The following is a 22123-nucleotide window of genomic DNA, read 5'->3' on the forward strand; positions in this document are numbered from 1 at the left end:
TATAAAACATGTACCCCTACAGGACTTTCACCTGTTTATAGATAATCATGTACCGACGTTTCCCTACCCTTCACTCAAGCTCGAATATAACTAATACTCTTATCACAGTGAGTTTTACAACAGGCGCTTTGTCACTATTCTCATGCTGCTCAAATTTCTTAGATAATCCTCACTATACAAGATTCACACCTAGCCCCAAAACTGTGTTGCACGACCACAACACTGTGTTGCACGACCACAACACGTGATACACGGCGATATCACTTGTGATACACGACGATATCACAAACAGATCAGATGTCTTGCGTGACTACCTTCTCATCACACAATCTGTACCGGTACAACTCACGTATAGCACGAGAACTAACTCAACATATGTTAAACATCGATCCTATTTCTATACCATAACATACCAATAACACCTTGGTTACCCCTAGCAACGCCTTGGTTACCCTTAGCAACCATCAATTTCTGCTACCAGAAGAATTGATCCAGCGGCCTATAGAAAATATGCCATAAGCAATGCTACCCAACTCTACAATCTACTACCTAAATATATCTCTAACTCATGGACCCATTAATTAAACATGACATATTTTGACCTACTGAATCAGGTGATCAAATTAAACCTAAATACACCTTATTTACAAATTATATACAAACTATATACAACCGCGGTAAATGTTGACATCATTTGAACAAAACCTAATTATTTAAATGATCACCATGGCGATGGCATCTAGCTAATAGTAACCTACGCTTCTGAATAACCAAGACCAGCTTGTTTCAAAAGTAAGATTTTTATTAACTAATTGTAGATAATTCAAATTATAGTTTCATAAATGCAATCTAATTAGAATTATAGTAAGCATGTTTGAAAAGTGTCATAAGAAAATGTACAGTTTTAAGCAAGAAATTATAAGTTTAGCATTTCTAAAATACTACGTCCTTAGCTAAGCTAAATAAATGAAAAGGTAAAGTTTTTTTGAGGATTCTTACGTGCTCCACGCAAAGTCCATCAGCACGACACCCTCATCGGAAAGTCAGAAAGCAGCAGCCAGCCCATCCCCAATGCATGGACTTTTTATACCTTTCTATGCTAGCTAATCTAAGTAAAGGAAAATTTTCTGCAAACGACGATGTCTCATTGGTCGGAGAGTGACAAGTGACATGTCACCTACATTTCAAAACTTCCATTCGGTCATATTCTTTGGGACCATTGTCTTTCTTGTACGTGTTCCAAAGCTTCCTTGAATTGCAACAATTTTAACAAGAGTTCTCACTGACTCCATTGCACTTCCGCGGATGCCAAGTTAACAAAATTGTTCTTTTCTACCGGTTTCTGACCTTGGCCACGTCCGACAGAATGATGACAACACATCATCTTTGCTGAGTGAATGCAATTTTGATGGAAAACTTTTCTTTCACAGAGACATCTCGTGCTCCTTGCAGAATTAAATTCATCGTTTAGTAAACTCGAGCAAACTAGGCCCAAAAGCAGGCAACTTATTTTTCTAGTATAAAACAAACACAAGAAAAGTATTAATGTAAGAAATATTGTTTATTCTGTTTCCACCCTTCGTTTACTAATTAATTAACCCACCCAATTAGTCTAATGTTACCTAGCACCAAGCAACAAATAAGCAGCATTTTATATCTACCAGTCTTCATGAATCCATAAAAACCTTATGTGCACCTAGAATAGTAGAAATGACATCACATAGACAAGGAAAGCAAAATAAGCACATGCTTCTTTTAAATCTGCTGCAGTTTAGTAATGACAAAACGAAAACGACAAATTAATTTATTATTTTTGCACGAACAAAAGATGCAACATTTATGCACGTTTATGAGCACACGTGTTACCAACCCCATGTGTAAAGTTTAATCTAGGTTGTGTTAGCAAAACACACCACAAAACGTTAATATTATTATTTATGTTATGGAAATGTGACTTCACGAGTTTAAACAGATTTCTGTTTTCTATCTCGCTCCATCACTGAGTCGGTCCTGCAAAAGTCCAGATAATAGTCATGCTTGCCTGGAATCAAACTGTGAGTCTGTGTCCACTCCTACAATCATCTTGACAAACACATGTCCTAATCTAATCACTCTGCTGAAACATAAGCGCTTATAAACTTATCCTGCTGTCAACTACTACCACTCTAGGAACCCAGTCACTGTCTAGGCACTTGCAGAATGACTCAGGCATTGAGACAAGCAGTGGGACAGTCAAATGTGCACAATGTATGCGGTCCCTTAGCCCCTTGAAGACCACTGAGTCAGTCCTGCAAAAGTCCAGGTAATAGTCATGCTTGTCTGGAATCACACTGTGAGTCTTGTCCACTCCTACAATCATCCTGACAGAAGCATGTCCTTATCTAATCACTCTACTGAAACATAAGTGCTTATAACCGTATCCTGCTGTCAACTACTAGCACTCTAGGAACCCAGTCACTGTCTATGCACCTGCAGAATGACTCAGGCATTGAGACAATACCTAAGCACTTTTAAATAAACTGAGCACTCTGTTTGCAGCACTGTCATCATTCTAGTTACTAGTGATATTCTTATGGATTGACCTAGGCACCAACACAAGTACACATACAATATTCTGTGCACAATCCCTACAAACCTCTAAGCAGATACATACTATTGGTACATTCCACTAAATCCTGAAGTAGTACTCATGCAGCCTAGGATACCTCCTGTCAGTCTCATGCAGTTCGTCAATCAGCCATCCTGTACTATGTTCTTATTGTATCACTGTGCCAATACCTAAGCACTTATGGGGCAGATTTACAAGCCCCCTGCGCCACCAGTACGTCAGTACTTTTTGTAACGTAGTGATGGGGCTGGGGACTCCTCCATATTTACAAGGAGAGGAAAATTCACCCTGTGTGGCTTTTCCTCTCCTCTCTCCTTGAAAATACGACTCATTCAAACGCAGCACTTTGCATTGAAGGGGCATTCCATGGGTGTTGCTGTGTCTGTTCCCACACAATACTCAAGGAAGAACACATCTCAAGACTGACGAGAAAGTGTAAATCTATAGATAAGTGTGAATGGTGCGCCACCCTAGAGGTGGTGTAGCGAGGCACAACAAGGAGAAATGTTTTCATTTCTCATCGTTTATTCCTCTTTCAATGCATGCTGCGTTCCACAGCACACATTGAAGGAGGAAAATGCCTTTAGTGATTGTTTTTGTGCAGGAAGTAGTCCCTTCCTGCAAAAAACAATCTCTCCACAACACAGATATCCATACACCATGGTGCAAGGGTGCCTGCGTCACTGCATAGCTGCAGTTTGTTTGCTAGTGCAGAGGGAGCACAAAATTGCGACCTATTCATGTAAATATGCCACATCCCTGTGCTTCAGAAGTGCCACAGCGCTGTGCAGTTAAAGGGCTTGCAGTGTCAGACTTCCTCATAGATCTGCCCCTATCAATTCACCATATAGTACTAATGCATTATTTCAGTCAATCACGCTCTACACATACATTCAACCAAACTTTCAGACATTACCATGCAATTATAGTTCTTTTTTTAAACCAGATAAGGTAGTTCTGAACTTTTTTATCTTATGTTTTTTGTTTTCTAATTTTTTTGGTCGTTTTTTAACAATTTTGTACTTTTTTGGTGTTATTTAAAAATTGAACAAAAAGGGAACTCAGTAAACAGTTAGCTTTTGGAATTCAACATCATTCCAAAAACAAAAAAAACAAAAAAATTGCATTTATGGTTCCGTTGAGCTGCACAAATAGCCTCCACTGACTGTTCACCATAACAGATGACGGTTTTGCACTTAGTGCAGTGCTGCTGCAGAAAAGCAAATTCTGGGCAAATGTCTACTGGTGGTGCTGAAGTGGACGCTCCAGAGGATATACACACAACACCTGATTTATACATACACGTAGAAAATCATAGTTACTATGTTAAAAAATCACTATTACAATTATACACTCATTCATACAGTTACTCTCACAATCACTGACTCTTACGTATACTTATTTATATACACCAACTCTCATATACAATGCCTTTTATTTTTCTACTTTATTGGAGATGTACCACTGACACATATATTCACTTACCAACACACAAATAAACACACTCAGACACCCAAACAACTGTTTCCATAAACACTCCTAAACCCATATGCCTAGACAATCAACCACTTACACATCTATGCATAGTTACAACTCCCCCATCCAACTACAGATACACTCAGTCTCCCTTACAAATACTAGCCAACTAATCAATAACTAATATAGTCACTCATGTAGTTAGTGACCAATTGATGCAGCAGGTTATACAACAACAGAGACAGTGATACACACATTCACATAGTTTGGTTACTAACCCATATATTTAGTGAGACACATTTAATTACTCACTTAAACAAACAGTCAGGCAGCTACTAAATCCTCCTTCCAGACAGTTATATATCCACTCAATCTTCAATACAGATTGGTATATATATAATTAATATTTACATTTCAAACAAAACCACATTCACTGGATGATGTCATCAGTGATGTCATCAGTGATGTCATTTGAGATGTCATCAGTGATGTCATCAGTGACATCACTGACCATGTCATGAATGATGTAATATGTGACATCATCAGCAGTGCATTGTGGGTGCACTAGTTATAGTTAGCACAACTAACTATAACGGAGGAATTTCTATGGTTTTGTACGAGTGAAATGTCCAGCTAACTATAACACTCATGAAAGCTATGTTTTTTTCAGTGAATATATATATAGATATATATATATATATATATTCACTGAAAAAACCATAGGTTATAGACCATATATAGTTAGGAATTAGCATTTAGAAAACCTTATTTTACTCACACAAAACCATTGAAATTCCATATATAGTTAGTTGCACTAACTATATATCGCGCACCCGCAATCCACTGCTGATGATGTCACATATTACATCATTCATGACATGGTCAGTGACATCACTGATGACATCACTGATGACATCTCAAATGACATCACTGATGACATCACTGATGACATCTCATTTGACATCATTCTTGTGCTAATACGATAAACCTCTTCAGACTCTAATATAACCTTAGATACACTCAGTGTATACAGACACTCACACACTGTCACTCATCCATGGAGTTACTCACACACCTAGTCAGTCATGCAAAGAAACAATCTCACCTCCATTTCCTCAACTATACAGTTATACACACCTTACTTATTCAAACATATACTAACACATATTTACTCTCTTATACAATCCCTGATACAAGTTCACAATGATCCATACAGCCACTCACACATTCAGTGGCTCTCATGCACAGTTATTTATATATGCCAACTCTCACATGTACTGTGTTTTACATATGTACTTACTATGACATGTAGCTTTGAGATATCCATTCACTCATCAATACACTCATGCACACAGTCAACCGCCCATGTAGCTTTTTCCACATGCACTCTTGAACTCATACACCTAGTGAATCAACTGCTCACACATCTATGCACAGAGTAACACACCTCCCAGCCACCCCCACACAAACTCAATCTCCCATAGAAATACTTGGGCAACCAATTAATAACACATATAGCCTCTCGTATAGCTAATGATCAACACATGCAGCAGTTTACATCACAACAGACATAATGATGCACAAATTAAGACAGTTTAGTCACTAACCCATGCATTCAGTGAGACACATTTAATCACTCACTCATACAGTCAGTCACGCACCTACTAAATCCTTCATCCAGACACTTATACATCCACTCATTCTTCAATATCTAAGACATATTTTAACTTTACAGAAACATACAGTCACTGGATGTTGTCATCAGTGATGTCATTTGAGATGTCATCAGTGATGTCATCAGTGATGTCACTGACCATGTCATGAATGATGTAATATGTGACATCATCAGCAGTGGATTGCGGGTGCGCGATATATAGTTAGTGCAACTAACTATATATGGAATTTCAATGGTTTTGTGTGAGTAAAATAAGGTTTTCTAAATGCTAATTCCTAACTATATATGGTCTATAACCTATGGTTTTTTCAGTGAATTTTCAAGGTTTTGTAAATGCTAATTCCTAACTATATATGGTCTATAACCTATGTTTTTTTCTGTGAATTTCATTGGTTTTTTAACAGCTAATATCTGTAGCTGTAAAATGTATTCTTCTTTAAATCCAAAAATATATTTTATATGTTTATGAATAATTTTTTTTTTAAATATTTTTTTTTCTTCGTTCCCGCTTCGCGAATCGGGAAGCTTCCCGTTAGCTGACCTTGATGCCGCGAAATAGACCGCGAGCCGGTAAACGTTTCTTTACCGCAAGTGCCGCGTTAGAAAACAACATCGTGACGCCTCCCGTCCGCATGACGTTTCACGTTGTCGCGTGATACGTCATATGACGTGCTACGTTAGCGAACTGGTACGCGAAGCGAGTCGCAAAGCGCAGGTTTCTGGAAGCAAACCGGGAGGCCCTGCAAAGCGCTTAACGTAAACACAGCAAGTCATGTGACTTGGTAATAACACTTTTCATTGGTTCATTTCACTTTTGGTTTCCTAATGATGTAAGACTAGGTCATATAATCTAAAATGAACACTTTTGATTGGTTGAGAACTCTTGTTTTTCCCAAATGATGAAAATCCCTCCTTCTTTCCTCACTCTGACTTTCATCATTGTGAGAGAAAGACCCTTTGTGATCACTGAGCAATGGCTTCTTTAGTAGCTTCAGCTGGTGCTTCCCCACCACCTCCACCACATCCAAGGAAGAGTGGACCACCTGCTCAAGTTGTAATTCAACAAGAAGAAGAAGAAGAGGAACAGGAGGACGAGCACGAAGAGAGGCAGTTTTTGCCTGAGCAGCCCAGGACGTCTCACCGGAAAGAAAACTTCATTTGGCAATTTTTTAAAATTCCCAAAGGTCAGAAAAAAGTAAATGCAAGATACGTAACTTGCCTTATATGTCAAGATAGACTGTCCAGAGGGACCGACAAAAAATACAGTTTCGGAAACTACACAATGCATCGCCATATGACTAGGTGGCATCCTAACAACTACAGTGCTGCACAGTTTCGGAACGACCTAGATAATCTCCCTATTATGGCCAGAAGATCTGTTGTACCGGAAGTAACGGGACCAGAGGGCAGGGAGATGGTGCCAAATATACAAATGAGATTTGGTGATGTAAAACACATCTGCGCATTTTGCGATGGATTCATTTCCTACGGAGAAAAAAGCATCACTCTGATCAACAGAGCTATTGACTATCATATGCAAGTTTGTCCGAAACGCCCAAAATAATAAATACTTCTTTTTTTTGTTTTGTTGCTCCTGTTGAGCCCTTTACAATGAATCGTTTTCATTGCCCCCTCCAAGAAAAACCCAAAAAAATATAAAACTGTTCCGAAAAATTCAAAAACAGTAAAAAAATGTTCAGAAAAATAAAAAAAAAAGTTCTTTTCAGAACTACCTCCCCGTTATTAAAAAATTGGTACAATATTTGGAACTGTGCCAACCTCTATTTCTCTTAGTTCGCTTCCCAGTTCGCTCGCGGGTACGCAAACCGGAAGCGACCCAAAAACAGTAAGTATAAGGGAAGGAAACAGACACTTATGTTAAAAGAAAGACAGCTATAAGGGAGTAAACTAGAGATACCATTACCCTTAATCCACTGCTGATGATGTCACATATTACATCATTCATGACATGCTCAGTGACATCATCAGCAGAGGATTGCGGGTTTTTTGGCAACATGCCTTATCCACGGTTTAATAACGCTGCCTTTTGCTTTATATAAGTTTTCAAATTGTATGAAATATATACCAATAGGTCGTTATGAACCTTTAGGTAGTGCTTTTCTTCATGAGGTCTGGTCGCTTCCATACACATACAGATGTTTCAAAGATGATCAAGAAGTTTATCTGAATGGAGAGGAATGCACTGAGACGCCAGATCATTCACTAATGTGTAGGCACATACATTTACACGGTTCATGCAACAAACACCGACCAAATATGGCTTGCGTGTTGCAAGGCACGCCAGTTCCTGCTATCATCCCCACGTTCAAGTTGTTGGAAAATGGTAGTTATTTGATGCTCAATAATGAAGATTGTTCTGAGTTAATTAAAAGTATTCCTTTTATCGTAACAGTAAGTGAACGGGTTATTTGCTGCAGAAATGTTCTATTTCCTCCCACACATGAACATAGGGAGTTTTCAATCTGGCCACAAATACCAACCTTGAGACACGTTTCAACGGCATGGCAAGAATAAGAGCTCTTTTGTCTCAGAGAGAGGTGGCCTTGAGTTCGGCCCGTGAAACTTTCGTACTTCACATAGCGAACACCCATACAGAGGTGCAAAACCTTTTTCAATTAACATTTGCCTTTCAATTTCAGCAACATGTTTCCGACTATCTTTAACGCATCCTCCACAAAGTCCCTGGTGCACTTTTTTAAAGTTGTTACCAGTGGTCTCGTGACTTCATTTGAGAAAATCTTTGGAGTCATCCCTGCTTCCTTTCATTGTATTTTCTGCACTCTGGTTCGTGGATTGGCATTTTTACTTGCATTACCAGCGGACGCTCTTGTGCTTTTTTACATTTTTAAATATGGATGTCCCTCCTATGCAACCTCCGACCCTGCAGCTGCTGACACTGTTCCGCAATCGCATGCTAGAATATTATGGCACAATGCCGTTGGCGATATTAAGCACGGCATATGGATTATCTTTTCGGTTCTCCTACTTCACCTGTGTCCAGCCTGTATTTCACTGCCTGACCTGTGATTTCGATTGGGCCATTGATTTGTGTCTCTGCGGACCGGTTTCTCCTGACGTCGACTTTAATCAGCTGATGACTCCTATCATTACTCACGAGTTGGTTTGTCCTGGCGAAAGGATTATGGCTGTGGCATTGATGCATGGACTACTTGGTCCCTGGAATTTACTGGCGGCAGCACAGTCTTTCTTGGAACAGAGCTTTCTTGAAAACCCACCGAGCTGTCCTCTGATGGTGATAGAGGATCCGGTGCTGGGAGAGCACGTATGTTCTTTTCCGCTTTTAAATTGGATGGCTGAACTGTTTTCGGATGAAGACGGTGACTTCCTATTGGAGGCTGTTGCAGCTTATTTTGCATACACAGTTATGTCATAGACCTTTTTCATGTTTGATATGCTGAGTACTAGCATTTCATTGACAATTCATTGACTTATTTGTCAAGTTTTTATTATTTACCTTGCCTATTGGCTTAAGACTCGATAAAGTACTTGGCTGTTTTATTTTTCTTTAGCATTAAATTTTCCTAGTTTTTAATGCTTTACCTTGCGGACCGTCCACATATAAACTTGCAATCTGCTCTCATGAGATGGCACTTCTATTATCTTATTCAGTTCGTTTCCGGATCATGAGGAGGTGTCATCTAGGTCCTGGATATCTTTACACCGTGTTAAGTTAGCATGGGCTCATTACCGGTTTAAACGCCATTTTTCCTTTTTTGCAACTTCTGCACACGACACTTAGTTGTTGCTTTAGCTTTCCACCTAGTAGTTCATCGTGGTTTACATGAGAATAATATGTTATTGGTCTACTATCTGCTTTACTTGTTAAACTATATCTGTACAGCGAGTGCTAAAGTTTCAAGAACAACACGATACAGAATTGTTATGAGGTCTGATCTCCACGACTTCATACTCATAACATAAGTGCAACTTCTGCCAATTCTGGGCATGAGGCGGGTTTTATATTGCTTTGCCGAACACACATACACAACAGTTGATGCGGTTCACATGAAGAGAGAGCTGGTGTATGCTGATGTGATTCCTTCAAATCTAAGACACTAAAGTATGGGCACGCCCTAAACCAACACAAAGAGACCTTCTTAGCAAATAATATAATATGTGTATTAGGGAGGGTGAGATATAAGCAGCCGCGGGCCGTGGAGGGAGTTACGATGGGGCAGGGAGGCGGGGAGGGGGAGAAGCAGGGTGGAGCCCTCTCTACCTTGCCCCTCCCCCTCCCCGCCTCCCTGCCCCACCGTAACTCCCTCCACGGCCCGCGGCTGCTTATAAGTGTTGCTAACTCTTATTCATTTACAGCATGTTAACATACTGTCACCATTCGCTTTTTATGTACTAGTAACTATGCTGGTAATTTTGCTACTGATAATATGTGTACTTGTATTCTCCACCCTGCTTCTCCCCCTCCCCGCCTCCCTGCCTCACCGTAACTCCCTCCACGGCCCGCGGCTGCTTATAAGTGTTGCTAACTCTTATTCATTTACAGCATGTTAACATACTATCACCATTCACTTTTTATGTACTAGTAACTATGCTGGTAATTTTGCTACTGATAATATGTGTACTTTTATTATCTAAGGTACTACGCCTGAGAAGACGGCATTAGTAAATAAACATTTCAAATACACATCTGTTCTTCTTAACTCCATGTTCTGGTTTCTAAGAAATCTATAACGACCGACTGTTCATGAGTTCCACGTATCCTGAGGTACTATAAGTTCATATTCTGGATTGTCTAAACATTGAGAGTTTGTTATATCCAATGTGACACTGTACCTAGCTTGCTAAATAGTTTTTGATTACTAACGTGAGTTTTGGGACACCCTAATTCGCCGAGGTTCCAATCCTCTGTCCACAGTTCTGTGTGAGAACAGAAACCCTGCGACAGGGGCACCCCCGACCCTTGCTGGAGCTTCATCACACTTGCGATACAACTCCAGCAATGCATTCGCCGAGGTTCCAATCCTCTGTCCACAGTTCTGTGTGAGAACAGAAACCCTGCGACAGGGGCACCCCCGACCCTTGCTGGAGCTTCATCACACTTGCGATACAACTCCAGCAATGCGCCACCTTTACGGCACAGATACATCACGCATCTGTGCTGTTTTTGCCCCATGATGCGCCGCATTGTAAATGCAGCACACCATAGGTGACGGAACAGCGGCACAGAATGACTAACACATCCCTGGTGATGCGCCAGTCATCATAAATGTATCCCTATGCTTCTTATCTTGTTAGAGATGAACCGCCATATGTATCATCAAAGTTATTTGCATTTCCTAAATAGCGAACTTTAAGGAATAAATAGCGATTCTTTACCATTCCTAGTTTGCGATGAGCTATTTGCTAATTAGCCGAATGTAGCCCAATGAAGCCCAATGTAGCCCAATGTAGCCCAAAGATGGCCGCCAGACACACAAAAAAACAAATGTAGCCCAAATATCAGCCAGATGTAGCCCAACTATAGCCCAGTGACAGAATGACCAATCAGCTTCGCAAACCTCCGTTACGCGAAGCGGAGCGCTGTTACAGATATATATCTTTTTTTGAACGTTAATTTCTCAAAATCCACTAGAGCACATATATTGAGACCTAGCAAAGGCACATCGGGCTACCAGTCCCTAATATTTTGCCAAGTTTCGTGCAAATCCATTCAGCCGTTCAATTATTATTATTTTTTTTTTTTTTTGCCCCGCGGGGCCCTTTTAAAACCTCCACATCAAACCTAGGGGGTCAGCGAGGATCTACTATGCCCCCTTATAGTTATTTCCCCCTTTGTTTTGACCTCCTCTTGTCTCTCGATCCTACCGAGAGACAAGATGGCGGCCGCTACGGACTGTTTGGAATGTTGACAGACGCCGGAGAACCAATCAGCTTCGCTTCACAAAGCTCCGTTGCGCGAAAAGTCCGCGAACCAGTGCGCTGCCCGGTCCGCTGTTACAGATATATATCTTTTTTTAAACGTTAATTTCTCAAAATCCACTGGAGCACATATATTGAGACCTACAAAAGGCACATCGGGCTACCAGTCCCTACAATTTTGCCAAGTTTCGTGCAAATCCATTCAGCCGTTCGGGCTAAAAGTGAGGCCAACCGCCCTATGGAAAACTCAATGTTAAAAACACGTTTTGGGACCCCCCTTTTTTCTCGGCCCCCACTGGACGAACCCCCCCCAAATTTTCAAGGGCTGCTCAGAAACAAAATGTGCCATTTTCCTGAAAATTTCAGCCAATTCCGTCCACAAACGCCAAAGTTATTAGACATAGAATTTTCAAAAAACCCATAGAGAAAAAATCCTAACTATATATACCTACTGGCGACCGCCAGTAGGTAATATATATATATATATATATTAAACGTATCCACAAATCAGTGTCTTTGCGCTCTCAGGCAAAAAAGGCAAGGGATCCCAATGTCAATGAAGCAGTTTTATTACACAACGCGTTTCAGCAATGAAGCCTTGTTCACGTGTAGCCTCACATAGTGAACACCAGTGTTAAATAAAGTTTTGCGTGCTCCACACCAATAGTCTACACAAAGGTAGGACTCAAAACGAATGATAGTAATGGTAATGGCAGACATGTTGGAATGGTCAATGTGGCAGAATTGTGCCACAAAGCCGGTTGCATTACTCATTCATGCTGTGGTTGCCACAATAGACACAGAGAAAATATATGAATTGCAATGTATGAGGAGAATACCTCATGTTAAATTAATGTTAAATACACAAGCATTGCACACAATCCAATATTCGTAAAATATAAACAGTGTCATTGTTCAGTGGCGAAATATTCAAATAATATTCAAATAACATCTCTGTTGTACATTCCTGGGTAATGCGTTGTAGCCACAAAAATAGTTCGAGGCGAAAACATGGAGGGCCATCTAATGAAAATTTCCAATCTACAACCATTCGGGCGTCTGTTTCAAAGTATACGATGTAAAATACATCAAGAGTGAAAACAATTTATCCCTGGAGAGAATATATAATGGAATGTCAGAACCAAATAGTACTGAAATACTGCTACTCAAAGTCCCCAGTTGCAGTTGATACCATAGGAAATTACCCATCGTGCTGCTTAGCTGTCACCCAGCTGTAGATTCAAGAGGACAACTTTACCCAGTGATGTGAAAGTTCACAGTTGGCCAGTGTGGCATATAATTAGGTGAGTCAAACCTGAGTGGTTGGTGTCTCAAAATGTGATACAGACTCGAGCAGTGATTCCTGGAGTGCAAAGGTTGGGTGCGCCCGTGTGGGTGAGATCCAGTGATGGGCCCCCTCCTTTCCTCCTGAGGAATAAGAAAACAAAACAGAATCAGAATGTGATCTGGACATTTAAACATAACATAGAATACCAACAAACTTGTATATAAACAGAAAAAACATCATGTTCATGATATGTCAGAAGAGGATGTGAAGGCCCCTCTGGGATTGAACAAGAATGAGGAACTAGCTTCTCACTTGGGAAATGCATAACCCTTCGAAAATGTACTGAAATATGAACCTGTTGAATACGTTTTTTTGAAACAAACCCCGTGAGCATTGCCGATCCACGGCTTGATAGCAACTGTAACATGAGAAATGGCAAAACACAAAATGTACATATATTGTAAATAATTTTCGGAAATAATTTAATATATAATTATCTGAAAATGTGGTATGTAAACGTTAAATGAATTACATGCATATAGCCACTTATCATGTTTATCAATATGTCAAACAAAAAGTGATATACTGCACAAATGATTTCCTCACGGGGATTTAGAAAAGTCCTCTTTCTATGGACACGCAAAAATAATGAAATGCTTTTATTTCCGCTTCCTCCGTGTCAATGGTAGACACTGACGAAGGAAAACCGAAACGCGTTTGTCTGCTGAGTGTTTTCAATAAACTAGCGTGAACACTTCCCTCATGAGTGCCAAAAATTCTTTCCGATACTAAGAAAGACTTGGAGCTGCAGTTTGTTACGTGGTGCGCCACCACGAAGAGGCACCCGTCTGTGAGTGACCCGGATTTGGTGCAATAAGGAGCTACAATATATATATATATATATATACAAATCCAACTTGTCTCCAAAGTTCCTGGTAGCACCGACAGGTACGCAAACTGCAGAAATATCGCCGGAGTCAGTCTTTTGAAATTTCAAATATTTTTATTGTTCGTGGTACAAGCCCTCAATATATATGGCAGCACTCCGTCATTCACCAGCATCCATGCTTAGACGGAAACGGACCACTTAAATTGTGCCATAAAAGAAAAGTTTTATTCGCCTGCTCGGTCCTGACGCGTTTTGGCTTGGGGTGAGCCTTGATCACATGAAACGGTTCAACAGACTTTTTTTGTTTTTAAAGTGCAAGTGCTTACAAATTAGTGCTCACGTGCAAGTTTTCAACAATGGACATAGCGGAAAGACTATTCAACTATTTTAAATGCCTCCTGAAGCCGTAAACCTGCATTTACATATCATTATAACTGCTTACAATTTAATCTTGATATGTATAAATATAAATATCAGAATCACAGTTAAAAAACGTGTTTGTTTAAACACAGCGTATACACATCAGTATGACATTTCATAATTACTGAATTCATTGCGGCATTTGTTATGAGGTGTAGTTATCCACTATGGCACACACTTTTGGTGTGTGTAGTGTTAGAAGTCAGTAATAAATAAAATGTAAAGTGACAGTGCAGAGAAAGTGGGTCAGATTTTATAAATTATGTTGTATGATGTTGGTTGTCAATGTTCATGCAGTTGTGACGTAGTATTTGATGACCCCCAGTTTACTTTCGAGTTAAAATTTAAAGTTTGAAATTTAAAATGTAACGTCTGAAGTCCATAGGTCTAGGCATATTGTCATATATAGCTTGATTGTGGTAAAGTACCCGATCACCCTCCAGTAGTGAGAAATCTGATGGGCAGATGTATTGTACCGGTTATTGGTTTTGAAAATTGTGCAATTTCGAAATCATATAAATACATCAATAAATATTTTGTATAAATACATAGTCAATAAATATATAAATATGATAAAATTCATAATTATATCAAAAATAATGTTCTCAAACCATAGTTGTGCATTTCTTATGTCATTAGACCACCTGAGCTGTATATTCTTTAACCGGGGTAACAACATATTACTTGGACACCAACCAAATATGATCACTATCTGATCTTATAAAGCGGAGCATGTGTCATATTGTATCAATGTTTTGGGTAGAGTGCAAATAATTTCATGTAAAAAATCTCATAATTAAAAATTCTCTGTAACACAAATCGACCCAGAATGACAATAATGGGGTAATCCAGTTTAAAGGCAAGTATACATATCTTCTGAAATGTTAAGGACATTCGGTTGCTTGGTGTTGAGTTCTAAGATGTACCGTGTCTCCAGTAGCATCAGGGCACTCTCCCTATCGCCCCCTCTTCTGCTTGGAAGAATTGTATCAATTACATAAAATGTAAGGTCTTTGATGTTGGAAGAGTACTTGTCCTTGAAGTATCGGGCTACAGGATATGTATTGTCATGATTACTGATGGCCCTGAGATGTTGCAGTATACGTTTGTGTGCCGCCAGTTTAGTACTCCCTACGTACAATTAATTGCATGGGCAGGTGAGTATATATATATATATATATATATATATATATATATATATATATATATATATATATATATATATATATATATATATATATTTTGACACTGCAAAGGAAAAAAAACGGCACACCTGAGGCCAATTAAAAGAATGAAGCACGCAGGGGATTGGTGAAAGCTGGAACTGTTGCTGTATAAAGTCACCTCTGAAGAAAGTGCGTGAATGCACTGAAACCGGTCAGGTGGATGGACAAACTGTGCAGAACTTTTACCTTGTTCGTTGGAATAATAAAAGTGGTTATTTACCAACTGGAGGAGTGCGTCTTCATGCAGGGTTGTATTTTCCGCGATGTTTCCTGCTTGCAAGTGACGAACAATAAACAAAGGATTACTTACCTGCCAGGCGCTTCTTTCCTTTGAGGCAACTCTATTGATGGATGTAAGCGGCAAGCCTGGCCTTGGAGAGAAGCCCACCGCCGGAGAGCGGGCTCAGCAATGGCGCGTGTTGGTGTCATTACGATATGGAGTGGTAGCATCCAAGGTGAAATCACTGCAAAGCGGGGCAGGATACAAAGCGCAACATGCACCAACCCACTGGGGTGATGAAAAACTTTTTAATCACAGCCTGTTGACAAGATGGGCTCACAGGAGCTTTACTTTTCCAGCACTACAGAGACCAGAAAGCCACGCTGATGGCCCCGCCCACTGGAGCACGCTCTGGAAATAAAGAGTGCGCGGAAACCTCTGTCTTTTAACACAGCTGACCTTAACCACTGACGAAGGGAACACCGATTCCTGAAACGCGTTTGGTAAATGAAACAATTGAGGTTTTATTTTCCGCAATGTTTTCTGCTTGCAAGTGACGAACAATAAACGAAGGATTACTTACCTGCCAGGGGCTTCTTTCCTTTGAGGCAACTCTATTGATGGATGTAAGCAGCAAGCCTGCCCGCGGAGAGAAGCCCACCGCCGGAGAGTGGGCTCAGCAATGGCGCGTGTTGGTGTCATTACGATATGAAGCGGCAGCATCCAAGGTGAAATCACTGTAAAGCGGGGCAGGGTACAGAGCGCAACATGCACCTACCCACTGGGGTGATGAAAAACTTTTTAATCACAGCCTGTTGACAAGATGGGCTCACAGGAGCTTTACTTTTCCGGCACTACAGAGACCAGAAAGCCACGATGATGGCCCAGCCCACTGGGGCACGCTCTGGAAATAAAGTGTGCGCGGAAACCTCCGTCTTTTAACACAGCTGACATTAACCACTGACGAAGGGAACACCGATTCCTGAAACGCGTTTGGTAAATTGAGGTTCTATTTTCCGCGATGTTTCCTGCTTGCAAGTGACGAACAATAAACAAAGGATTACTTACCTGCCAGGGGCTTCTTTCCTTTGAGGCAACTCTATTGATGGAAATATATATAATTATGCTGCCATGTAATAGTCAAATCGCACATATCCGTATTTTGTATAAGTATTCCTATAGAATTATAACATGTGGATCATCATTATAGTGGTTCTGAGCATGTTTTCTTCCAATGCTTCCCCGTTTATAGTGATACAAACTTAAACTTGGTAATATGATATGAGAAGTCCAAATATATTTCCAAGTTCACAGATATTCTTGCACTTTGCACTAATTTGCACTTTATCACAGATTATTTGCACTAGCACTTTTTTTGAGTGTGCGTGGGTTATTTATACCTAATGTTAACGCTTTGTATATAGACGATTTTAAAAGATATGCAGTTTATTTTTTATACACATTCCTTGTCAAGTAGATGTGGTAGGACTTATTTACAAAATATGTTATGTCCGAAAGTGATTCCATCAATGTGATTATTTAATTACCACAACTTATTTAAATGGATATTCTTCAGAAATGTGCTTTTGAGAATGTGTTTTCTATGTCTATTTGCTGTTAACGACCATCCACTGATTGTGCACAGTATTTAATCACAGCCATTGGTTCCTATTGTCATGTGAACAAGGCTACAGTGACGTAGCCGAAACGCGTCATGCTGGAGACAAGGGGTCAATAAACCACCTTCTGCAATCATCTTAAGCGTGGTCTGTACCTGTGGTGAAGTCGGAATCCAGGTCCGATAGGCAGGAGTTTGGATTGTATATATATATATATATATATATATATATATATATATATATATATATATATATTCACTGAAAAAACCATAGGTTTCACATCAGTTATAGTTAGCTGGAAATTTTACTCGCATAAAACCAATGAAATTCCCACGTTATAGTTAGTTGGACTCACTATAACTTGCGCCTGCAATGCACTGCTGATGACGTCAGATATTACATCACTCATGACATGGTCGGTGACATCACTCATGACATCACTGATGACACCATCCAGTGAATGTGTGTCTTTCTGAAAAAACAATATGATTTATATATGTATATGTAAAAGTTGATGGAAGAATACATATTTAAATAAGTGTCTAAATGGATGCAAAAGTAACCTGCAAAATATGTGGCAGTACTTTATCCAGAGGCAATCCTCTAAAAAAATATAGCTTCGGAAATGCCAATTTAATCCGGCATGTCAAAAGAAGACACCCAAACAACTTTGCCAGGGAGAGTGTCAGGGAGCTGGCACGGAATTTACCCACAGATGGCGGCAGCACCTCCACTGGTGGAGCAACACCTTCGGGACCACCCCGTGGAAGAATGGTCCCTAACATACAACCGGTGTTTGCAGTTATCAAATTTCTGTGCGCGCAGTGTGACGAACTGCTCTGCTATGGGGAGCAGAGTGTTGAACTCATTGCCATAAAGAAACAGGAACACCGCTGCCCTGCCAGTCCCTACATTTTCACATTTTTTTGCTCCTGTTGAGCAGTTTTGGAATCCCTGTTTTTGTTTTTCCCCTGAAAAAAATCAAACAAAAATATAAAATCGTTTTAAAAAGTATAAAAAAATATAAAACAACATAAACAAAAAAAAGTTCTTTTCAGAACTACCTCCAATTGATAAAAAAAATGCAATAAAAAAAAAAAAAGTCTGTCATTTTTTATCTCCATGGTACGCTCCCCGGTGCGCGTACTGGGCGCTCACCCCCAGCAGCCCCCCCCCCCCCACGAAAATCAATTTTCTTTTTTTTTTTTTTACCCGCGGGACCCTTTTATGGCCCCCCCATCAAACCTAGGGGGTCTGGGGGGGTGTACCCTGCCCCCTTTTGCTCATTTCCCCCTTTGATTTTTGCCACCTCTTGCATCTCAATCCTACCGAGACACAAGATGGCGGCAGCTGCGGACTGTTTCGAATGTTTACAGACACCCAAGAACCAATCAGCTTGCGGTGCGCAGGTCGCGTGGCGCGGCTCTAGATATATACATTTTTTTGAACCTAAATTACTCAAAATCCTCTGGAGCACATATCTTGAGCCATAGCAAAGGCACATCGGGCTACCAGTCCCTACAATTTTGCCAGGTTTGGTGAAAATCCATTCAGCCTTTCGAGCTAAAAGTGCGACAGACCGCCCTATGGAAATTAACATGGGGAAAACACGTTTTGGGACCCCCCTTTTATCTCGGCCCCCACTTGACGAATGGGAAAGAGCGGAGCGCCGCGAGGCAAAGTTGCTGAAAAATTCAGGCTGATTCCTCAACCGGCGCCAAAGTTATTCCAAATAGAATGTTGCGATTTCCCTATGGAAATTGATCCTAACTATAACTACCTACTGGCGACCGCCAGTAGGTTATATATATATATATATATATATATATATATTTATTACCTACTGGCGGTCGCCAGTAGGTATATATAGTTAGGATTTTTTCTCTATGGGTTTTTTGAAAATTCTATGTCTAATAACTTTGGCGTTTGTGGACGGAATTGGCTGAAATTTTCAGGAAAATGGCACATTTTGTTTCTGAGCAGCCCTTGAAAATTTGGGGGGGGTTCGTCCAGTGGGGGCCGAGAAAAAAGGGGGGTCCCAAAACGTGTTTTTAACATTGAGTTTTCCATAGGGCGGTTGGCCTCACTTTTAGCCCGAACGGCTGAATGGATTTGCACGAAACTTGGCAAAATTGTAGGGACTGGTAGCCCGATGTGCCTTTTGTAGGTCTCAATATATGTGCTCCAGTGGATTTTGAGAAATTAACGTTTAAAAAAAGATATATATCTGTAACAGCGGACCAGTTAGCGCACTGGTTCGCGGACTTTTCGCGCAACGGAGCTTTGTGAAGCGAAGCTGATTGGTTCTCTGGCGTCTGTCAACATTCCAAAAAGTCCGTAGCGGCCGCCATCTTGTCTCTCGGTAGGATCGAGAGACAAGAGGAGGCCAAAGCGAAGGGGCAAATGACCATAAGGGGGAATAGTAGATCCTCGCTGACCCCCTAGGTTTGATGTGGAGGTTTTAAAAGGGCCCCGCGGGGCAAAAAAAAAAAATTATAATAATAATCTTACGGCTGAATGGATTTGCACGAAACTTGGCAAAATTGTAGGGACTGGTAGCCCGATGTGCCTTTGCTAGGTCTCAATATATGTGCTTCAGTGGATTTTGAGAAATTAACGTTCAAAAAATGATATATATCTGTAACAGCGGACCGCTTCGCGTACTTTTCGCGTTACGGAGCTTTGCGAAGCGAAGCTGATTGGCTCTCCGGTGTCTGTAAACATTCCAAACAGTCCGTAGCGGCCGCCATCTTGTCTCTCGGTAGGATCGAGAGACAAGAGGAGGCCAAAGCGAAGGGGCAAATGACCATAAGGGGGCATAGTAGATCCTCGCTGATCCCCTAGGTTTGATGTGGAGGTTTTAAAAGGGCCCCGCGGGGCAAAAAAAATAAATAATAATAATAATCGAACGGCTGAATGGATTTGCACGAAACTTGGTAAAATATTAGGGACTGGTAGCCCGATGTGCCTTTGCTAGGTCTCAATATATGTGCTTCAGTGCATTTTGAGAAATTAACATTCAAAAACAAGATATATATCTGTAACAGCGCTCCGCTTCGCGGAGATAAAATTATATCTGTATTACGTAGCTGTTGCTAGCACCAGTTAGCGACGGCTAGTAGGAGATAGCGACCATCTTGGGCCCCACTTTGCATGTGAGTGATATTTATCACTAATGACATGCAAAGTGGGCATGCCAAGATGTTAGCGACTGGAAACAGTCGCTAACATCGCTATCTCCTATTATCAACTTTTGGAAATATTCGAGATAAGCGCGAATATCTCCAAAAAGTAACAGCTGCCCTGAGCAGTTCTTAGCCATGTTATCCAATGGGAGGTGGATAACATGGCTAAGAGCATTAGCTCGGTAATGCATGAATATCGCGGAGTTTTCAGCGATATTAATGCATTGCGCTCGTTTTTTATCGTATTTGCGATAAACCTTGATAATAGCAAGGTTTATCTGCGATAATTTCTGACGGTAAAAAAATCTTTGCAATGCATCGTTAGGGATAAATATCGCTTAACTTTGGTAATATGCCCCAACGTCTGTTAACGTTCGATTCGAAGGAAATCAGGAATTGTTGAAAAACATTGTGTGCGCCATCTTGTCTTTTTTCAAATGCCACACTTTTGTCGTGCACGGCAGCCATTTTAGATGCCTTGACCAGATCCACTCTGTGCACGCTGTCGATCCTTAGCATGGCTCCCCACCCTCGCAAGCATCTCCCCCAGGCAGTGGTCACCCCCGCTCTCTGTTTTATGCATGGGTAATAAACCTCCCCCCATCTGCGCTGTTCTTCCCTGAGAATCACACCCTGTGCCCGCCCGACACCTCCCTTTCGCCCTATTCACTACCGCACCCTCTGACACTCCTTTTCCTCTGTGTCCGATTGTCCAGGCCGGTCCTAGGCTATCAGCTAGCCCTGCAGATGTAGTTTATAGCCACAGCTGTAAAGAATCACCCGTCTTCAAAGGAGTTATAGTAGATCAAGGCCCACACTCGATGAGATCCGTCACAGCAGAAGCGTTGCTATTATCTGAAAACCATCCTGTATTGTGATTGGGGAGGGGACCGAGCGTGAAGCGGAAGATTCCAGGGATGACTCTTTGTACATCAAAGTTTTTACAATTATGTGTCACATTAAAAATATATAGCACTCCGACAAAGTAGTAAGATTATAAAACTTTAATAATTTATAAATATATACAAGAAAACAAAAATAGTAATAACATATAAACATTTTTAGAGAAAAACAACGAAGTAGCGGTCGGCTGTGCGAATAGTCCCAACGCAGCACAACGTCCAGATTTCCGGCGTGGGGCGTCGCGGGGGGTGGGTGATCAGTAGCAAACTGTTGTGCGAATAGTTCCAAGGCAGCAGAACGCGCCGAAATCTAGATGACACAAAAGTGATGTCTAGTAAGTTGCCACCCAGCAAATAACGGCGTGGGGCGTCGCGGGGGGTGGGTCATCAGTAGCAAACTGTTGTGCGAATAGTTCCAAGGCAGCAGAACGATGGCACCAAGGTGATGTCCAGTAAGTTGCCGCACTGGTTTTGGTATCCTACAATGCTGCTCCGAATAACGGCGTGGAGCGCCCCGGGGGAGGCGGCGTGAACGGGCCTCTCCAGGTGGAGTCTCGTCTGTTGTAGTGGGGCGCCCCTTTACCGTTTCAGTTGCCATTCCGTCCGCTTTTGGTCCACTGTGTCAAAATCCGCCATTCAGCTGAGTTGCGCCCACTCTTGCGGTGCAGCGATAGGCGGCTGTCACAGGACTCTCAA

This window comes from Lissotriton helveticus, chromosome 5_1 (assembly GCF_964261635.1).
Source record: "Lissotriton helveticus chromosome 5_1, aLisHel1.1, whole genome shotgun sequence".
Taxonomy (NCBI): domain Eukaryota; kingdom Metazoa; phylum Chordata; class Amphibia; order Caudata; family Salamandridae; genus Lissotriton; species Lissotriton helveticus.